We start from the raw sequence: 19830 nt of genomic DNA on the forward strand, positions 1-19830 counted from the left end.
TTGACTTGCAGATGCAATACATATTTATGTGCTGAGAATGTTTGTGGGATGCATGACAACATGGCCTTAAAGCTCCTGATTGATTTTCTGTTTTTGTACACAGTTTGGTTGCAGAGCCCAGTTTGTGTGCCGTTTTTGATTACAGGACAACAATGAATACTGATACTGAATTGGTAATTAATCACTGCTGTATTTTTCAGCCAGTCCTTTGGTAAACGGAAGGGTGTTAAATTAAACAGTGGCAACAATACAATACGTCTGTGTTGTTCTCCCAGCTGTGGTGCTACACTAGTGCCATCTAGTGGGATGTTGCTGTTTCCAGGGGAAACAAAACAGTATCTCAACTAACGCTTAGTATTAATGTACATCATGTGAAGCTTGTTTAGCTCTCCAGGTCAGGAGGGAAAATCTTAATGTAGCTTTTTGAACAAATCAATCCTTAGTCAGGGGAGGCTTTTGATAAGGAATGGCAGTTTTGACAATTCAAATAATACAGATCAGAAGGAAAACATGTTCGAATATTAGATTTCATCACAGCATGTAATATGTGAACATTTTGCACACCGACAGTGAAATTAGTTTTCTCTCCTTTTTGTTTTTAATAATTTTTGTCTTACAGAGGACAAGAGCCCCATCGTGTGGTAATCTAGTGCGTAGCACAAAGGCCAATGAAAGACATTATACATTGTGATTGTACCCATTGATATGCATTATCTAGCCACACCTACACTTATTTTCAGATCTGAATAATGCGATTGGTTGTTATATGTTTTCATCAGCATCATCACTCAGTTAGGAGGATAAATAGAGCCAGATGTTGTTGTAGCACATCATTGCACAATACTGTTCTTTATTTAAATTTGGGGGACTGCAAACCAAATGCTGGTTGAAAGAATTAAGGAAAATGCTTCAGTTGGATAACTTACATCTAGTAGTATAAAGTGACCAGAGTGAGGAATTTATCTCCCAAAATAAATCTGGCTTTCCCATTGCAGTTGTTCTCTATTTTGATCTTGAGATTTCTTTTTTTATATTACTGACAACATTTTTTCTGATATTACCTTTTTGTATCATATGATTCAATGCAATAAGAAAACGAGTGTTGTTCAGAGTGAAAACAATATAGTAAATCACATCTGTGGCAGTAACTTCCCCTTCAGCACAGCAATGTAACAAAAGCAGAGCACAAAAAGTCATTACCTCTGCTGCTGTTTCAACATCACCCAGCAGAGGAAGGCTGTGCTGGAGAGTGCTTCCTAACCCCGGGTAAGCTGTACATCATCTTCTGTTGGCCGGGAAAGCCGCCATCACTCTGAATTTGATCCAGTATTACTTCACCAGTTAGGTTAGCAGCAGGTCCGACGGATTGGTTTCTCTGCACACAGCGATGTGAAGAATAAATGAGTATCACCCTCTTCCTCCTCCACAGCCGCCGTGTAGATGCGCTCAAGCAAGAAACTTGGAAGCGCTGCTTCCCTTGGACTGCGGCTGCACTGGGCCTCAGTGGCTCGAGAGCTTGAATACAAGTTACAAAGGGAAAGTGTGTTGTTTTAAAAAAGAACATGCAAAATGGCATGAAAGAAGAAAAAAAAGGATTGAAGAAATGTGATACAGGGAGCGCTTCACACACACAGCAGCGCATGCTGAATGGACACTTTGGTGGTAGCTACGGTATACCTGGCAATGTGTCCATTCCCATATAGTGTCTATAGTGTCCATATATGTATGTATGGGCAGGTACAAATGTAGTATTTGATGTGGTGCCACTTATAATGATGATGTTTCAGCTAAATGTTCCTTAAGATTTATAATTGGCTCCTGCCCGTATCTTTTCTTGCACGTCTTCAGCTCATCTTTTCTCAAGCAAAAAAAAAAAAAACCCCAATCTTATCATACAAGAAGCTTAATTAAAAACCTCCAACGGCCATACTGTTCTCTGCAGTGCCAACAGGGAACTTTTAGTTGAATCGCTTTATTGTAAGTAGCAAAGATGCTCTTTGAATTGAAATGTGTGCAGTGTAAAGCTTTATGGAGTGGAGAGAGAGTGAACACTCGCCTCGACCTTTAGACCGCAGGAAGAACTCACTTCTGAATCATCCTCCCGTTTTCAAAGGGCTGTAGTTGCACATACACCTCCCGCTCACTTCTTTTACCAAATGAAACATTGATGTTCCCTCTAAAGCCTCCATCCTTCTTACTACATGTTTCACAGACAATAGCACTTTGCCAGCAATTTGTTTCAGCCAAGATGTATGGTGCGATAAATATTTAAAATCAAATTTGGCAAAAAGACATAGATGGATGTGCCACCCCAGGCTGCCGTGGGAGCCACACACTAAAGTACAGGGACGTCCCTGCCCAACTCTCTTATATCCACAGGTACACACAGGTGCACAGTGCTGCCATACACTGCATCTGTGGATGTGTTTATGTGCGAGTCATTTTATATCTATATTTACGTCTCCCTTTTTTTTTATGCTTGCATGTCTGCAAAAAAATGAGAGCTCAGTTGCCTGAATAATAACTTACGCAAAGTGAACGAATGCGTGCAAGCGACAAAGAGTTATTGGCACGGAGCGCGCGCGCGCGCGTGTGCGTGCGTGTGTGTGTGTGTGTCTGTGCAACAAGGGCTGGGTTGAGGGAAAACAAAGCCTGCATGTATGGATGAGGAAGAATGGTGCTGCTGTGTTTACAGCACAAACACTCCCGCTGTGTCTGCTGAGAGAGTCGTCGGCTCTTTGCCAGCGATTCGCTCCACTCGCCCGACTCCCAACGCACTGCTGATTTGTTTGAGTGTGGGTTGAGGGAAATTAGTCAACAAGCAAGAGCAGGCAGCGTGACTATATTGAGTTCCTTCGCACTGATTGAGGCAAGTCTTTCATGCTGAGCGCTGCGTCGAGAAGCTAAAAGCAAAAAAAAGCCGGCGTCACGCTGCTTTTTCACAGCGAACAATTCATTTCAGTGAAGTGTTTTCTCCTTTCAGCCACAACAAAAGATCCCGCATATATGAATCAGAAGCAATCAGGGCACTCGTCTGCTTTTTTTTTTGTTGAGAGAACAAGGCAAATCAAAATGAAATCAAATTTTGAGTTTGTGTCATATTTGGTGGCCTCGACCTAATGGTGTTATTTTGTGTTTTTGGAGGGATTTGAAAAAAATGCTGAAAAAATATTGATATTGCAGGCAGTTTGCCTTAAGATAGACCTCACCAGTGAGCTAAAGTTTAGCTCTTTGTTTCACTTTTATGTCCTTTCATCATCTGACTGAGTCCAACATTGTTACATGTTTAGTACGCCCATAACTTGGAATGCACACATGACATTTTTAAATATGAGAGAGGAGGGATCAGTGTATTTGGTTGATGTATGACCGTTGAAGTGCTCCTCCATTCATCACCATTGCACGGTAAACGCTCAATTTTCGGGGCTTGTCATCTGCTCTGTGATGACTAATAGCCGGAGTTTAGACGGCTGATAAAGGCACAGTGTAAATAATCTGCTTGGGAACAGATGATGCTCCCTGCACTGTACCTGGCCGGCCCCTCGAGCGGCTTTTGTAAAGCATTAGGAAAAGTGCACGGACAAGCTCACTTTGGGATTGGTTTGAAAAATATAGCCCCACTTCGGTCATTAATCAACTTACCTGCACCGACCGGGCTTCGCCTTTATTAAAAGTTGGCTGTATCTGGGGTTGTGAGGAATTCACCATTGTTTTAGTTTGAACATTTCTTTTGAAATAAGTGTGATGTGTGCAGCTAACTGATGGGATTCAACTTGGAGAATTCCCCAGTTGATGCTGACTTTGCAATATGCAATATGTTTATAAATATTTGATCTGTGTCCAGAACCAACAGTATGTAGAAACAATAGAGGAACGTTACTGCAGTTTGTTTGTTTAGATGGGGAATCATTTTCATGCAAACTGACACATTGGGTGAAAACTGCAAAAACTAATTTCACTGTCTCTTAGCGATCAGGTTTTTTTGCATGTGTAATTAAAACAAACCTTGAGGAACACTGTCTCAAATGTCACAATAGCATAACTCTAAGGTAGAAAAAAAGAAATAATGGGAGGTAAAAGTCAGATTCCCCGTTTCAGCGGCCCAAATGACTCTTTGTAACATTAGTTCAGAGCCTAAATTCAAGTTTGAAAATGCAATGTTGTGATGTGGAGATGCGGTTGCCTTTTAATGGGGTTCATTCCTCGCTCGACACATTGATGGTGTGTGGCATTGTAAGGCTATTAATTAAAAGTGGTATACTACAAGGTTGATTTAAAAAAAAGTCCGACCAACCATGTAATTAAAAACTTTTCTCATTTATTGGTCCAAGTTGGGGAGATAGATTCCATCTGTAAAACAAGTATCTTAGAAACAAAAATTTGTTACATTTTATTTAATGTTGAATATTATGTCTTGTGACTTCAATGTATCTTTATTAAACTGTAAGACAATAAATGGGAATTCAGCTTCTCAATGAAGTATATTTGACGGCACACATCTTACAAGTGAATCCATACTTGTATGTGGTTTTCATTGGCTAATCTATGATTATACTATTTCCACTATTTGCCATCTGTCGATAGCAGATAAGTTGTAAACAAATGTAGCTTAGGCTCCTGACAACAAAGACACATTTCAATGTTGCCAGTTCAGGTGAATAGATAAGGACTGTCGCTTTGAAATAACACACTTCAAAAGTTTGGGGTCACCCAGACAATTTATTGTTTTGCTTGAAAACTCACATTTGTATTTATAAAATGAGTTGCAAAATGAATAGAAAATATAGTCAAGACATCGACAAGGTTAGAAATTGTGAATTTTATTTTTGATATCACTTTCGTTCTTCAAACTTTGCTTTCTTCAAAGAATGCGTATGTATTTCTGATTCATTTAATGTTATCTTCATTGAAAAAAAGCAGTCCTTTTTCTTCAATTAAGGACAAACTTTTCAACGGTAGTGTATTTCATATTATGGAATAAAAAATAAATAAAAAAAAGATTGCTCTGTCAGACAAAAAAAAAAAAATCACAACTATCTTGTTGTCCATCCATCCATCCATTGTCAAACCGCTTATCCTGCACACAGGGTCGCGGGGGGGGGGCTGGAGTCCATCCCAGCCAACTTCGGGCGATAGACAGGGTACACCCTGGATTGGTCCGCAGCCAATCTTGTTGTAAGAATGCAAAAAAAAGTTTTATCCATGCAAAAAATAACAAATATTAGGCAGAAAATAGCTTATTGTGCTTAGAGCACATTTAGAGCACATATGTAAAACTACTTACACTAAAAAACATTTGATCAGTATTAGTGGCCTCAATGAGCCTGCTTTCAAATGCAGACTTTTTACGGCCACTCACAAGTAATGCTCAATGTTGAGCTTGGATCGGTATTTCGTTTTGAGAGAGGTCACGGCAGTGTGTACTTTGTACTTTTGTAAAATATGAAATTATCAATAAAGTTCCTGAAATAAAAGTACGAATATCCCAATGCGCCCCCACCTGTATTACCACTGCGAGCCACCAGCGGGTTGCGCCCCACAGCTTGATATACGCTACTGCTGCTTCCTCCAAGCGAAGAGAAGGACGCACGGCCGAGTCGAGAGGACACAAAACTAACCAGTGTCGTCGAGAGGAGCGCCACCAAAACAGTTTTTAGAAAAAAAAGGTGATGCGAACTCAGGTAACTTTGGGTGAAGTCACGCTTCGTTACTGTTGCTGACTGCACGTGGTTTGGTGTCGGATTATAAATCAATTCTTGGTTCATATTTGGATTAAGTCGCAGTTTTTTTTTTAAAACACGGCAGAGAAAGCGTAGGTCTACTTAATCGCATTAATAGTGATGAATAACTTTCACTTAGATTGTCAAAGTCCAGATTCGTGCCATAAAGATAGCAGGAGACTTAGATGGAACAACTCCTTAATTGGTGCTATAACTCACACCTGTGCTTTTTCTGCTATGACGACTCCAAATGGGCAGACGTTGTCTAATTATACAATATATCGATAAAGGTTTTTGACACATGGTGAAAGGCCATTTCAACAACGTGCTGTTGTTCACAGGTTCTTAACCAGTGCTTTTAGTCCGATTACACGTAGTATTCACCACACCTGGCATGTTTTTTCCTCAGGCTTTCCCTCGGGTCCTGTGGCAGATTTAGTGACACTTAAGGAAATGAATGGCTGACAGTTTCCTTCCAACCCAGTGTTGACCTCCCAGAGTTTCACTTGGCTTATTTCCACTTATTTCCACTACTGGTGTTTGGTTTCCATTCGCTAACATATCCGTTTGGCGTTTTGGAGACGAAGACAGATCGTCTTCACTAATTTGGGCCTTCAACATTAAGAATTGTGTGACTGTGTGAAGGTACAGCATTTATGCAATTGATTTGGAAAACTTTCAAAACAAAGTCACGAGAGTTTCCGTGGCTCGACCTTTCATGAAGCATTGGAAGCGTTTCCCAATAGTTACGAAGGTATGCCATCATGCTGGAGGAGTGACAGTAACGTACGATTATAGAGCAAGATTATAACTTTCTTACATCTTCCTCTCTGATCTTTTCTTTCTTTTGTAGTAGATTCATAGCAATTGAATATGTTTTGCCAGAGAGGATGAGGCAATAATTCCGCAATCTTTGTTTTGTCCCTCCCCACCCCCTTACGTCAGTGTATTCCTTCAAATATTTCTGATATGTTAATATGTCATTTCTAGTGATTACAGAATCATCAAAATGACCATTGTGTTTCTTTTTAGCGACATGAGCTTTTAACCCAATATTACTTTGCAATATTTCCCCAGAAAGTCATAAACCAGACAAAACATAATGTTTTGTGGTCCAATGCTTGTAGTCCAGCATTATAGTCACAGTTGCTGAATGTAGTTTTTAATATTTTTAAAAAGGATGAATTTGTGGTAATGTCACCATACCTGGCTTGGTTTTTGAGGATGAATCATGATGATGTGAAGCATTTTATTCTTGTCAATTACACACCCTTATATGCTGCAGTGTAACTCTTAGATGTTCACATTCTATTATGTTTTGTTGTATATACAGCATCCAAATATTTTGCCGTCAACATCCCTCTTGCAGATTTGAGGTCACTTTAATGCAGCTGACGTGCTGATTAAGCAGTTATTTTAGCACGGCAGGCATGTCTTTCTTATCCCTTAACTAAACTAACATCCAGCTCATTTTCATCCAGGAACTTCCTAAAGGTACTCTGACTGCGTTCTCACACAGCGGAGAAGGAGGCAGGCAAAAATGGGTGGAAACGGTAAAATGGAGCTTTTAAAGCCAGCTGAGCCACCAACTGCTCTTGCACATCTTTTCTCTTATCTTAATAAGTAATGAGGCTGCCACAGGCTGACAATGAAGTATTTTGAAAATAGTTCTAATGTATGGCTTTGAAAGGAATGGTCGGGCATTGATGTATGGCACAAACAGGCTTGGAAACAAGTGAAATATTAATGGGCTGTTTCCCCCCCCCCCCCCCCCCCAGTTAATGTGGGATTTACCTGATTGCTTCGATGAGAGACCGGGGCTGTGATGAGGGTGCTGGGGTCACTGGAAAATGATCCGACTGAGAGACGAGACATATAGAGGATAGCAGCAATGTGAAGGTGTAGAGTTCAGTCATTTGATTACTAATTGAATATTGAATACAAATATAATTCTAAGCTATAATTAATGTAGTTGTCAACAAAGCAGGCAGATGGTTTTGTATTATTTTGATGTAAAAACTAGTATGACTTCTTCATTAACTGTACAGGACACAATAGAAATGATCAAAACAATCCGATCCCCGTTTTTGTTGCGAATGAATCACACGGGGCAATTGGTTTTTACTTGTATGAAGAAAAAGTCTATTATATCTGGATACACCACAAGGGAGCAGCAGTGTGAAAGGAAGAGATCTCAGCAGGTTGTCGACCCACATCTTACTGCCTCGAAAACAACACAATTCTGTTTTGACATTTTGAGTGGCAATTTTTTTTTAATGTGCAAAACAAGTTTCATAATTCAGTCTTTGTGTAAACTTGATACAAACATTGTTTCCGGGGGCTTCCCTTCTCTTGAGAATAAGGTTACTAAAGTTGTTTGTAATGTAAATGTAAAACCGTAGCAGAAATACCCACTGCACACATAGTGCGTCTATATTAATAGTCTAAGTGCTTTACCCAAGAGACGAGGCCTAAAAACAACAGTGACGCATAGAATTAAAAAGTTCCGTTTGAGAGCAGCGGTGGCACCCCGGAATGCTTGGAATGGCCTTTCAAGCCGTAAAGGTCAACCGTTAGAATAACTTTCGTTAGAGGAAAATGGAAAACTTTGCTGCATCTCAAATTGCTTCCAGATTCTTCTTTTCTCTCCGTGCAAGTTATTACCAAAATTGAGTGCAGACACTGTCACTATTTCAGCCGAATCATACATTTCTCTTTGATGTGTAGAATGAGTGGGCACTCTGCAGAAACGTGGCCCTCTTTCTCGGGGAAAGTCCTCCTTTTCTTTGTGTGTGTGTGTGTGTGTGTGAGAGATCTGTGCTCTTCTGGGATTTTATTGCGCAAGAGGTATTAATCCGTACTTTCAGAAAACTGCCTGGCTTTCCTTCTGAACCTGTTTGTGGTTCCTGCATGCTGCTAAGAGCATTTTTGAAATTATGTCAAAAGCCCATTCAGCACCTCTCATTGCCGTTCCTATGATTCCATCCCCTTTAGTTGCTACAGTTCCTTATTGTGTTAAAACACTAATCATATTTATCCTCAAATTCATCAATAGGCAGTTATGTGATGCAACTTGTGATGTTTTGCCGTGTTTGGTGCTTTGCATATCCGCTCTCCAAATGGGGCCCTTTAGTTGGCTTTCACTTCTTCTCCGTTTAGAACCCAAAGTGCTTTCAACTGCGCCGCGGCTCCTTCTCGTTGTTATGTGTTCTCTCCTCAACACTCTGCTGCTGAGGAAGACACATGTTGGCAGCTGCCGCGCCGATCTTCAGCCGATCACACTCGTTCGTCATTCGTTAAGAAAGCCTTTCCCTTTAATGTCAGTTCTCCTTTCACCGTTGGAAAAAATAAATAAATATATATAAACTTCCGATCAAGCCCTTTTAGTAACTATAATATCCTGTTTGAAAGCCCAATTTGCCACACTCGGAGCCTCCTCCCTTTTCACTCCTTCTAAATAGAGTGCCTCTGCTGCCCGAAATGAAAAGCAAATATTAATATTTGCTGGTGTTACTCTGGAAGGTGAAATATGGGAGGCCTCGGGAGGTGTTATACATTCCCCACTTAATGACACATTTACTTAACTGTTCTGTGGGCAGTTTTTTTTCCCCTAAAAAATAACTGAAACATTCAGTATCCTCACTGATAGCAGACGCTCCCTTTCAGGCGTACAGCTTGGTTTGCCTTGGACTTTTTAAATGAGCTCTTTATGAGAGGTGCAGTATAACGAAAACCTTTTCACTTAATTAATTTGTGGATGGGAGAGTTTAACAGTAAATGTGTTGCAAATGGTAAATGCGATCCTGTCTGTAATATTTCTATTTAACCATTTAAAAACAAGCTTAACAATCCAATGAAACTGCACATTAAACTATATGTACATTGCATCTGGCAGTAAGTAAACATCAGTATCTCATACAGTTGTATTTTTTGGTGTAAGCACATTTGCAAGCTTTTAGTCTTGTGCATCTTTCATAACGTTTCTGAGGACCATGCACATCAAGTAAAGTGCTAAATCTCTCTCTCTCTCTCTCTATAATATATATATATATAAAAAGCTGTTTCTCTAATCGTTTGAACACTGACACAATAATGTATTGCAGGTGCTAGCTATGAGTTTTAAAGCTGTTTCGTTGTAATAATGCAATTTGTATTATACCAAAGATGGACAACGCTGTACAAATGATTTAGAACGATGGCTTAAAGCGCCGATCCCCAACCCTGAAAAGCTGGTTAGTATTGAAGTGTCCTTATGAGAAGCAGGGAGGGCGCGCTGTGTAATTCCAGTCCGATGGATGGTCTTCACACCAGTGCTCTCGCATTAGGAGACCAATTACTGCATGGGGAGATGAAAGAGACTTAGTAAATATGAAATAGGTTGTCCGGGGTGACGTTAATAGAGTTAACCCGGGGACAGGGCGAGATCAAAGGGGCCTCGACCATATTAACCAATCTGTCTGTGTCTGCGCACACAGCGGCAGATCGAAGATAACAACGGTGCGTGTCATCAAAACACAATGACCACTAACGCAAGTGTGAGCGAGCCGGGGTGTTGCTGTGATTCCTCTTCATCTGGCTGTGTTTTGCTGCAGAAATAGAAGAGGTGCTGTGTACATATTTGTCTCCCTCTGGGCGAGAGCGGGCCGGTCTTTTAAGGCACCAGCGTCGGGCACAGATGGAACAGACGCATGTTTTCGTGGTGGGAAGGGCGCTAGACAGTGGAGGTGGGTCTTTTTAATTAGATTCATTGTAGCTAAGGTTGTTTACCGGAAGCCCTCTACTCCCCCTTCCACAGCCATGCGCCTGACAGCACCTCTGAAATATGGCACTGTTTGCCTCTTTGGCTTTCTCCAGCTTTAAGCCGGCCTGATTTAAAAGCATATTGGTGCTTATGCATAGAGCGCTACAATGATCCATCATCCGATGCGGACGAGGAGGCCTCCGCTCCACATAAATAAGACGCAATTTGGCCATCTGCTTGGATTCAGTTTGTCTCCCTGGAGACCCCCATCTGTCTTTACATTATCAATTTCAGTTCAGCACCCCCCCCCCCAGCCCACACTGCTCAGCCACTACAGGTTGACCACTTTTATCACTAACACACTCCCCCAATGTTATGAGACCATGGCTTCCTGTCATCGGATTTTTGTGTAATTCTGTTGACAATGTTATCATGTGAGATGGATTTGTTCATTTAGAAAAATATTTTTGGGAACCTTTTTTTTTTTTTTTTTGAGTGGTTTAACATTGTAAAGGTTAAAGTCCGGGTTAAGTAGATAATGGCCACAATGTAGCGCAGTACCACGGGAAAACCAGTTTATTGTTGGCAACCCGTTTCTTGTTTTTAAGAGGCCCTCTAAAAGTTCAAATATTCCCAACTTTTCAGCACCGCGCGCAGAATCTCCAATCACACACTCAATGGCACAATTGACCAATGCATCCAATCAAATAAAGCAAAGGGCCGGTCGACGTGGTTGGGACGGACATTGATATTAGTGTTCGTATTTACGATGAAAAGCGGCGAGATCTCAATGTCTGTTTCGACACATTTGGTGTGATTTACTGAAAAGTAACAGTATTTTTGAGTATGTGTTTTTTAATTATAAGTCTGCACTTCTGTCCCTCCTGATGATTTCTGACTCTTTCTTTCAGTGTTGCTCTCTGCGCCGTGGACCATCTGGGCATTTGGCCCCAACGTGAAAACGTGAGGAGCCACCAGCTCCCGAACGAGAAGCACCCTTGGTCGGCGGTTTCCAGGAAAAGGCGGTGAGTCTCTCAAGGGGACAGGTATGTGTGGGAAGAGGACCCTTGTCGAGAGCCAGGCGCCTCATTAATATGGAGACAGGTTCTCTTTTGATGAGTTCATAAGCAGTTCACCGGCAGCCTGGAAGTAGTGCACTTTACAAGGCTGTTCAAAGATCTTTGACATCTGAGAAGAGCCAGCGAAGCCAATAATCCTACTTTCAGAATGTGAGTCTTTCCTCAGAGATCAATCCCAGATCGAAACATCAAATAGAACTGCTGCTTTTCTCTTTTTAAACCTCCCCCCCTCCTCCCCTTACAAAAATCACTTACTAGATGGTATTAGACAAGATCGCAAAAGTGTCATTACCGCTGGGAAGAGGGGATGGATAGATTTCCGTCAAATTGTGGAATATCTTCCACCAATTTAAGCCCATCGTGAAGAGCGCAGCATTATTGATAAGACGGTGCTCCGGGTCCGGCGCTTTACCCGAGGGCCGAGAGCGAAGCGATCCGCAGTAGAGGGCTTTCATGTTCATCTATGTACAAGAACAAAGCGTGGATTAAGTCTGGGCTTTTCATCCACAAAGCGGGAGGAGTATTTATTTATTTTTTTTAAACTTTGAAATTTTTTTTTTTTTTTTTTTACTCTCCCCCTGGGAGGCCTCGCGCTCGGCTAGAGCCGTTTCAGGAGCGCCACAGCCCTGTCGCCTCTGGCGGGTTTGACGATCCCCCACACCGTCCTTTCTCTACCTGGCAGAGGGGGAGTGTGGGAAAATATCTGCTACCAAAAGGCATGACGGAAGTTGGTTACTGTGAAGTACACACAACGCGTGGTTTTTGTAGAAATGTTTGCGTTCACTCTCGCAGGTTATGGTCGACGGGAGTGGATTGGGAAAGGTGCGTCGCCCTATCAAAGTAAACGTACCTCCCTATGCACTCACAGGAAATCGGGTTAATTCTTTTCAGCCTTTCCTTTAATTTGCTGGGATGTTTTATTTTGACGATAGACCGGTCAATCGGTTCGGATCGATGCTGTCATTTCTGGAGGCAAGAATGCGCCCCAGTTAAATTGTAGATATGTTGGGAATCATGTTTCATCCGTCTCTAAGGTTTATAAGTAGATTACCTTTTGTAATTCGTTTTGTTACACCAGTCAATAAGCGTCCAATGCAAATGTGGTTCATTTGTATTTGAATTGATGTCCTGTCCCCATTAACTTATGCCTCTAATGCATTCTGGTACATTAGTAAATAGACCTGCCGGATTAATCATTAGTTCATCGGGATCATTTGCTTCCCTCTTGCTTAATCGAATCGGTGACATTGGTAATAAGGGCAGACTTCACCTGGCTCCCTGGACACGCAAAAACAAGGAAGAGTAATTTATTTTTATTGTTTCAGTTGGACACTACATTTCTACTTTGGAAAAATGGCAACAGACAGTCATACAATTAAAAACAAACAAAAAATGCATCAATAGTTTTTGATTTCTCAAGTTTATAAACTTTGATTCTACCTGTTACACAAATTTCAACGCACCCTTTTCTCCCACGTTGACCCTGATAATGAATAGCTTTTATGTCTTCAGAATAAACCGGCTAAATAGGCTCCTTGCACATTATTTATTTAGTTGTAATTAATTTAAGCACACCTGGATTGGGTGTGAATTCAACAAGGCTGAGGTTACGGAGTTTCCTTATAAGAAGTCCCCCCGCCCAACAGAAAGGCCACTATCTGCCTCTATATCCTCACCAATTTGAATTATTAATGGATGAAAGCAAGTCTTTGCTTATATTTATACTTCTGGGTGTTGTAACATATGCCGGTCACTTGTCTATGGCCTCTCGGGATCAACAGTCAGGACGAATACTGAATTTCCCTTTTGATGCTACGTTGTAGTTGTGAAGGGCTGTCGGCCCATTGCAATGCATTATGGGCCTGTGGTTTGTCATCACCCCTTGAATCCGCTTCAGCGGAGATGATACATGGGTCATAGACATGTCTAGAAGTTAATGTTGTGAATAAATACGGTCAATATATGCCGGGGCTTGTGCTGGAATTGCAGAGAATCACCACAGCGAGCTGTTATGAATACATTTAGGACGAAACGATAGCAGATTATCTTCTTCATGCAGTCTACAATGTTGGCAATGGTGGTTCATTTTTCATCTGAGGTATCAGTATATAATGCATTGCAATACATGCTTTAGTGGCTTTTTGAGATGTGCCCTGAATAAGTAGGATTAAAACCCATTTTCTGTGTGGATTTACAGCAGCCGTTACGGCCTGTGTGTTTTCCCATGCAAACAACGAAGCCCATTGTAAATGTGCCCTTAACCCACAACCCACCCGAACGGCACCCGGTTGCTCCTTTTTGTTATCTCCAAAATACATCCATCTCCTTAATGGATTTTTTTTGGGGGGGGATAACATGGTTCAGAATTTAGCAACTCTGGGCAAAGAGAACAATGGATGGAGTCGGACAACGCTGGCCCTTTTAAAAAGCAAGATTAATAACCCGGTGCAGATGATCTCATAGTTAAGTGTTTTCTGTTGTATTTACACATCCGCCTGGGCTGTCGGGCCTCTGCTCGTCTCTGAGAAATGGAACCGACACGTCCTGACGCTAATGCATCACTGAAAATATTTGAAATGAAAAAAGCTCATGCTTTCCAGCAGCGGAGAGAGACATTACAAACACTCCATTTGACATTGACACAATGGTGCCTCTGCTCAATGCAAATACTGTTATCCTCCCCCGACCCCTCCTCCCTTTGATGGAGTAGTCACACTGGGGAAAATCTCCTGCACTCAATGCAAACTAATGAGACATATTAATGACATTAGACACTTAATTCAGTGCATGTATAATTCATAATAATTGATTGCCCTGGATTTGAAGGAGTGCCTTTTGTGAGAAAAATGATTTTATTAAGCCAGGTTTAATCCAAATCTAAGCTGTCAAAACACCCAGCTCTTATTGCATCTCAGGACTGTTAATTGTCGTAAGCATTGCAGATTGATTATTTGCACGTTGGGGAATGAGCTTTCGTTCATGATTTCCACTGTTGTAAAAGTAGGTATCCCACTTTCCTTTTTAATTATTCTTTATTTTCACATCGCTTAAGAGGGGATATTAGCTGAATCAATTTTCAAGATAAAAATTTCCATACTACTATGCATCTGAAGTATCAACTTAATCACTTTTTACTCCATCTGTCTCTTTCTGTCCATCTATGGTTCTGCCGTAATATATAACGAATGCATATCCAGGGGACACTGGACCCAACTGTCACAACTTAATACATGGCTGTTATGTAGCTTCTTTTTTACTGGATTTGCCAGAAAAAGGCAAGCATCTTATTTAGAATTTGTAACTTTGAACTGCTCTAATGCCAGAATCTACTATATTTGGGATGGTTCTATGTTTCGCCTGTTAGTTTTATCCCGCTTACTGTTCTTCTTTAGTGGCTCATGAGAGAATTTGCCCTCACCAGAGGGCGTTAATCTTGCAGATTTGCGCCGCTTTTATGTAATTTCATAACCATTAATCATCAAAGTTTAAACCGGACAGGAAATGGGTGTTCCGATCGCGATGGAATAAAAGGATAAGTAAATTGACCGAGGACATGGCAGCGTGACCTGTGCCTGTCTGCCTCGACTAATTCAATTGGAAGAAGACCGTTTAACGCGTGACTAACGGAATTAACACGTGACTTCTGTTAAGCGTGTTTTAGGTGAGAATTCCCTGAGATAACACCACCGCGGGAGCGCTGGTTGAGTTAAACTCTTACTTCTGCCCAAATAAGTTTGTGAGTCAGCTTTGTCTTATTTGCAAGCATTGTCTTATTAATGATATGGTACTTGATAATGATAAGTTTGTGGGGGCAGAAACAACACATGAGAATCAACAACATTGACTTTCGATTACAATTAGAACTCCATTTGCATTATTTTACATTACTCATACTATTACTAATAATACAAATGCATGTATGTTTGTTATGTAAACAAGCATAATGTGACCATTCATAGCCGGGTGGCTTCCATTACAATGGCCAAATTGTGATGTTGACACAATGTGTTTGGTATCGTCCAGCGAGAAGGTGCTTCGCTTGCTTCCATCTGTGTGGAGTTTGCGTATCAATCCAACTTTTGTGTGAGGGTCCTCCAGTTGCCCCAGTCGAGCCTTACAGTTGAAATTGCTCACAGACATGTGTGCTCGTACTTAACATAATATTACAATGGCATTGGCAAAGGGAGGCGAAGGGGTTGAGATGAAGTGACGGCGGTGGAGTAAAGGTGCCCGAGTGGGTGGATTGTTGAACAGCTCTACAGACGTGGCCTCTTCTTTATTTTCCTTCAATAATAACAGAAGTCAAGAAAGCTTTTATGTGACTTCATGGGTAGACAAGAGAAAATGGATTTCCTAATCAGGTGTGTTTGGCTGACGGTGTCCTGGGTTTTCGTCCCTCATCAGACTGTATTGTTATAAAATCACTCGTTGGATCACAACCTCTGATCTGTTTTATGAAGGTTTTCATAAATTACAGGGCTCAGTGGCAGATCCAGAGGGATGAAAAGTAATAGCTGCTCATTCGTGAACATAAATGCAATTATGTGCTGAACTACTTGGCAACATGTCTTGCACAATCAAGTGTATTAATTCGGCCAGTCAGGGTTTGTATGTTCCTTGACATTGCCGATCACGTGCAATATGTCTCACATCTCGATGAATGTGTGACCTCATGCAATTCAAATTAATAAATTGTCTTCATGGGATAAAGATTTCCTTTGTGAAATCCACGTCGTTGACAGTGATTGTAGCCGTGCTAGCGCTACCACCGACGGGTTCTGTACAGACGCACGGACACACGGATGGGAGTAACCAGTTTTTATTGTCCAAAAATGGGGAATGGCAGTGAGCAGGAATAAGCCCGTTCTGTCCAGCTTCGCTCAGCCCTCGCGTGCTGCTCCCGTGCTCCGCTCAGCTCTGCTCGGCTCATCTTCTTCCCCCGACCTGGATCCTGCTCACTGCTTTTGAAGAAGGCAATTAGTGCAGATTCCACACACCTGCTTACTCTTCACCTACCAGCACCGTCCCCTGAACCACTCCCCCGCTCTCCCCCCTGCAGCTGAGCTAACCACGCCCCTCCACCACAGTGATGCTTTGTGGCTCAAAGGAGCGTTAAGGCCTTCTGCAAAGCATCATTGCGTAGACTTCTAACCAAGCAGGGGATTTTGATAAATAAGAATTGAATTTAGTTCCAGCTGTGACATGTTGATTGATCAAAAAGCTCATGGCTAAGGCCTCCCTCCTCTCCTGTCTTATTTATTCTTTGTCAAATGGTTTTAAAATCAATACTAGCCTTGTACACAACCTTCTCTGCTGTGGGCACTGAGCGACGGGTTAGGGGGGGGGGTTAGACGGAAAAAGAAAAACACCTGCTCTCTGGGTGATTGTTACTAATTTTTCCCGTCAAACATTTGAACACAGACTAATTATTTGCTCTGTGGTTTCAGGGCACAACGGATTATTGTACAATCCATTCAGATAACTTCTCAGAGCGATGGAAAATGAAATTGCCTCAAACCACACAAGTCAAGCTGGGAAGGTGATCTGTCAGACGGCACGGCCAATAACTCAACTTAAAGACGCTGTGGTCTCGAGTGAGCTGGATTCCTCGTGCTGCACAAAAGGAAACGGATGAGCCTTGGTTTGGCGTCCACATGGGACATTTTGGATCTGTCACATTCACTGAAGCCGTGTTGTTGGAGGGTTTGTCTCAAAAGCTTTTCAGATCTCTAATAAATTGTCTGGTGACGACTGCCAATAATGATGTATAAGAAATGTCAGACCAAATGTTGCACTTTTTCTGCGTTTTCTTTAACATGAACATAAGCGTAATATAATTATTAAATATTTATTTTTACAAAAAGCGTGTATAATTCTCAGTTTAACTCACTTGGTCTGACATATGGTCTGAAACATTAATTCATAATGGAACACTAAAATAATAAGGCTCTTTCAGAGCGTTTGCCCTGGTCCACCTGTCCTCGTTTAACAAACGGCGCCCCAAACAAAACAGTGTCAAATTGGGGTGCAATTAGGGTGCAATCACTTTTCCAGGCTAAGAAAGCAGAGCAAACTAAACTCATTTTTTAAGTAAACATTAATAAGCGTTGTATTAAAAAGTACTCCAAGAATATATTTATTTCTCCTTCTGGTTTGTATTTAAGAAAATTTACACGTCTACACGGTGAGGACGCAGTACAAATAATCTTTAGCTCTCCACAACATGTCAAAGAGCTACTGGATTGTTTTGGGGTTAATTAGAACATCTACGTCGTCATTAGTGAGTTGTGTGTGTCAATGTAATCACAGCTGTAGAAAAAGGTCCTTTTTTGATGGCGCCACCAATGTGGTGAAATATTAGCAGTCCATCTTGACCAGCATCTTTCAATCAGTTAACAGGGATTACGTCCAGGGAAGCAGGGTTGCTGTTGTTTTTCATAACTCTCAAGTGCCTGTTTCACTGCTGCAGCTGCAACAATGCGCCTCCTGATCAACCGTACGTTCACCTGAGATACTCACTTCGTCCGTCTCCACCCAGAGAGCAGAGCACCAAGGCCTCAGATTGTCAATTTCAAATATTGAATATGAACAACGGAAATCCCATCATAAGCATAACTCAGTCTCTCTCCCTTTTTTTATTCTGGACTCGTATCGTAAATGTTTTGGTCTGATTTATCTCAAATGCCACCTCGAGGGATGATTTCACTTTAACACATGAGGTGTGAGAGTGTGTGTGTGTGTGTGTGTTATACAGAGTGTGAGACATCAGCATATGTTTTAAGAATTTGCTCCCCTCTGGTAAAAGTCTCTTCATTTCAGCATTTACACCCTTTGTTTTTCCATTTTCCTCTTCTATAGTGAGTGTTTTGGTGTTTACAGATGTGTGGATATGGTATGCGTGGATACGTTTAGGCCAGATGTTGGTGATATTGATGATGTTGCCATCTGATCTGATTTTATGTTCTGGCATATTAAAAACCTGCTGTACTTATGTTTTTTGGGGCATGATAGAATTTCAACATATTGGGACATAGCTGTGGACCTCTTTATTTATATTTGCCCTCTAGTGGCCAAACAATAATTAATGCACCTTTTTAAAAAAGGGTTGACTTATCCAAACATGGCGATGTTGTAAAGCAAATTTCCCCCATTTCTGTGGTAAAAACATGCAAGTTTAACTTCTCTGGCTCACCGTGTCGGAAAGAAATCTTTACATGGCACTGAAGCTTTTAACAATGTACTTGTCAATCCTCTTTTGTGTGTGTGTGTGTGTGTGTGTGTGTGTGTGTTACTGTATGCTGAGGAAATGTGCATTTGTTGTGGAATACATGCAGATGTGTATTGCGTGAGGTCATTTCAGGCTTGTTCACTCTAAAGTAAAGTAGGCCGACAACGAGAGACTGTTAAACCCAACGCATTTTGTGGGTGTGTGTCGGTGGAGGGGCCTCTCTGACATTGACGGGATGAGGCCCGTGTCTTGTTTTATAACAGTCTTCGTTTTGTTTATTTTACTGTCATTTTGTGCTACCTCCATGCAAAGACAAGAAGACAAGAACCACTTTTGAGTAAGAGTCCCCTCTGCTAGACCTGAAAAGAACCCCAGTGTTTATAAAATAAATGGACATTTATGAGCCATTTACGAGACACTTGAATCAAGTGGAATGACTTGTCTAAAAATGTAAGGAGTTTATTGAAATAAAAGTTGAGGCCACTCTATGATATTCCCATTAACCTGTCTGTGGCTGGCTCTGCAGCTGTAACCCAAGCACGGCGCGTAGACGTTCTCACTCGCTCCCCCCCGGGGCTGTGGCTACGCAGAGCCAGAGGAGTGTTTATTGGACGGGGGTGACTCTGCCCTCCAGCCAGCCCCCGACACGGAGACTAAGGACACATGATAACATTGTCTGTCAAATGATTTGTGCCGTGTTTGATGTGTTAAGCTTTTAAAGGCATTCCTCATTTCATTTTTTTGAGCGGAGGGGAATTTTTTTTTTTTAAACAATATGTCAAGTAAATATAATAAAAATTATGTAACTGTTTTCTAGGTGTAGTGGTATTTAGTAATTCACAGAACTCCGAGACCCTTCTAGAAGGGTTTCTGCTTCTTTTTATTTATTTATAAAAAGGAAGATACAAACAGCGTTACTTTGACAGCTGCGGGACATTTTATTTGCTCTGAAATGTCAATCGCCTGTGACCATTCGTGAGGAAGCTCCAGGAAGAGGCTTTCTGTACTAGTCACAATTATTAAGGACGGAAGAAAGGTTGAGCCAAAAACCTTTTCCGCTTC

The 19830-nt window shown here is 41.4% G+C and overlaps 1 long non-coding RNA gene across 1 annotated transcript; it reads left to right on the forward strand.

The window, feature by feature from the left end:
- Nucleotides 1–5498: 5498 nt before the first annotated feature.
- Nucleotides 5499–19577, forward strand: LOC144385353 (uncharacterized). The gene is made up of 3 exons (XR_013451594.1): nucleotides 5499–5666; nucleotides 11373–11486; nucleotides 16988–19577. It is a non-coding gene; the product is annotated as an uncharacterized LOC144385353 (long non-coding RNA).
- Nucleotides 19578–19830: the final 253 nt, after the last annotated feature.

Source organism: Gasterosteus aculeatus, chromosome 12 (assembly GCF_964276395.1).
Source record: "Gasterosteus aculeatus chromosome 12, fGasAcu3.hap1.1, whole genome shotgun sequence".
In the NCBI taxonomy this organism is placed as follows: Eukaryota; Metazoa; Chordata; class Actinopteri; order Perciformes; family Gasterosteidae; genus Gasterosteus; species Gasterosteus aculeatus.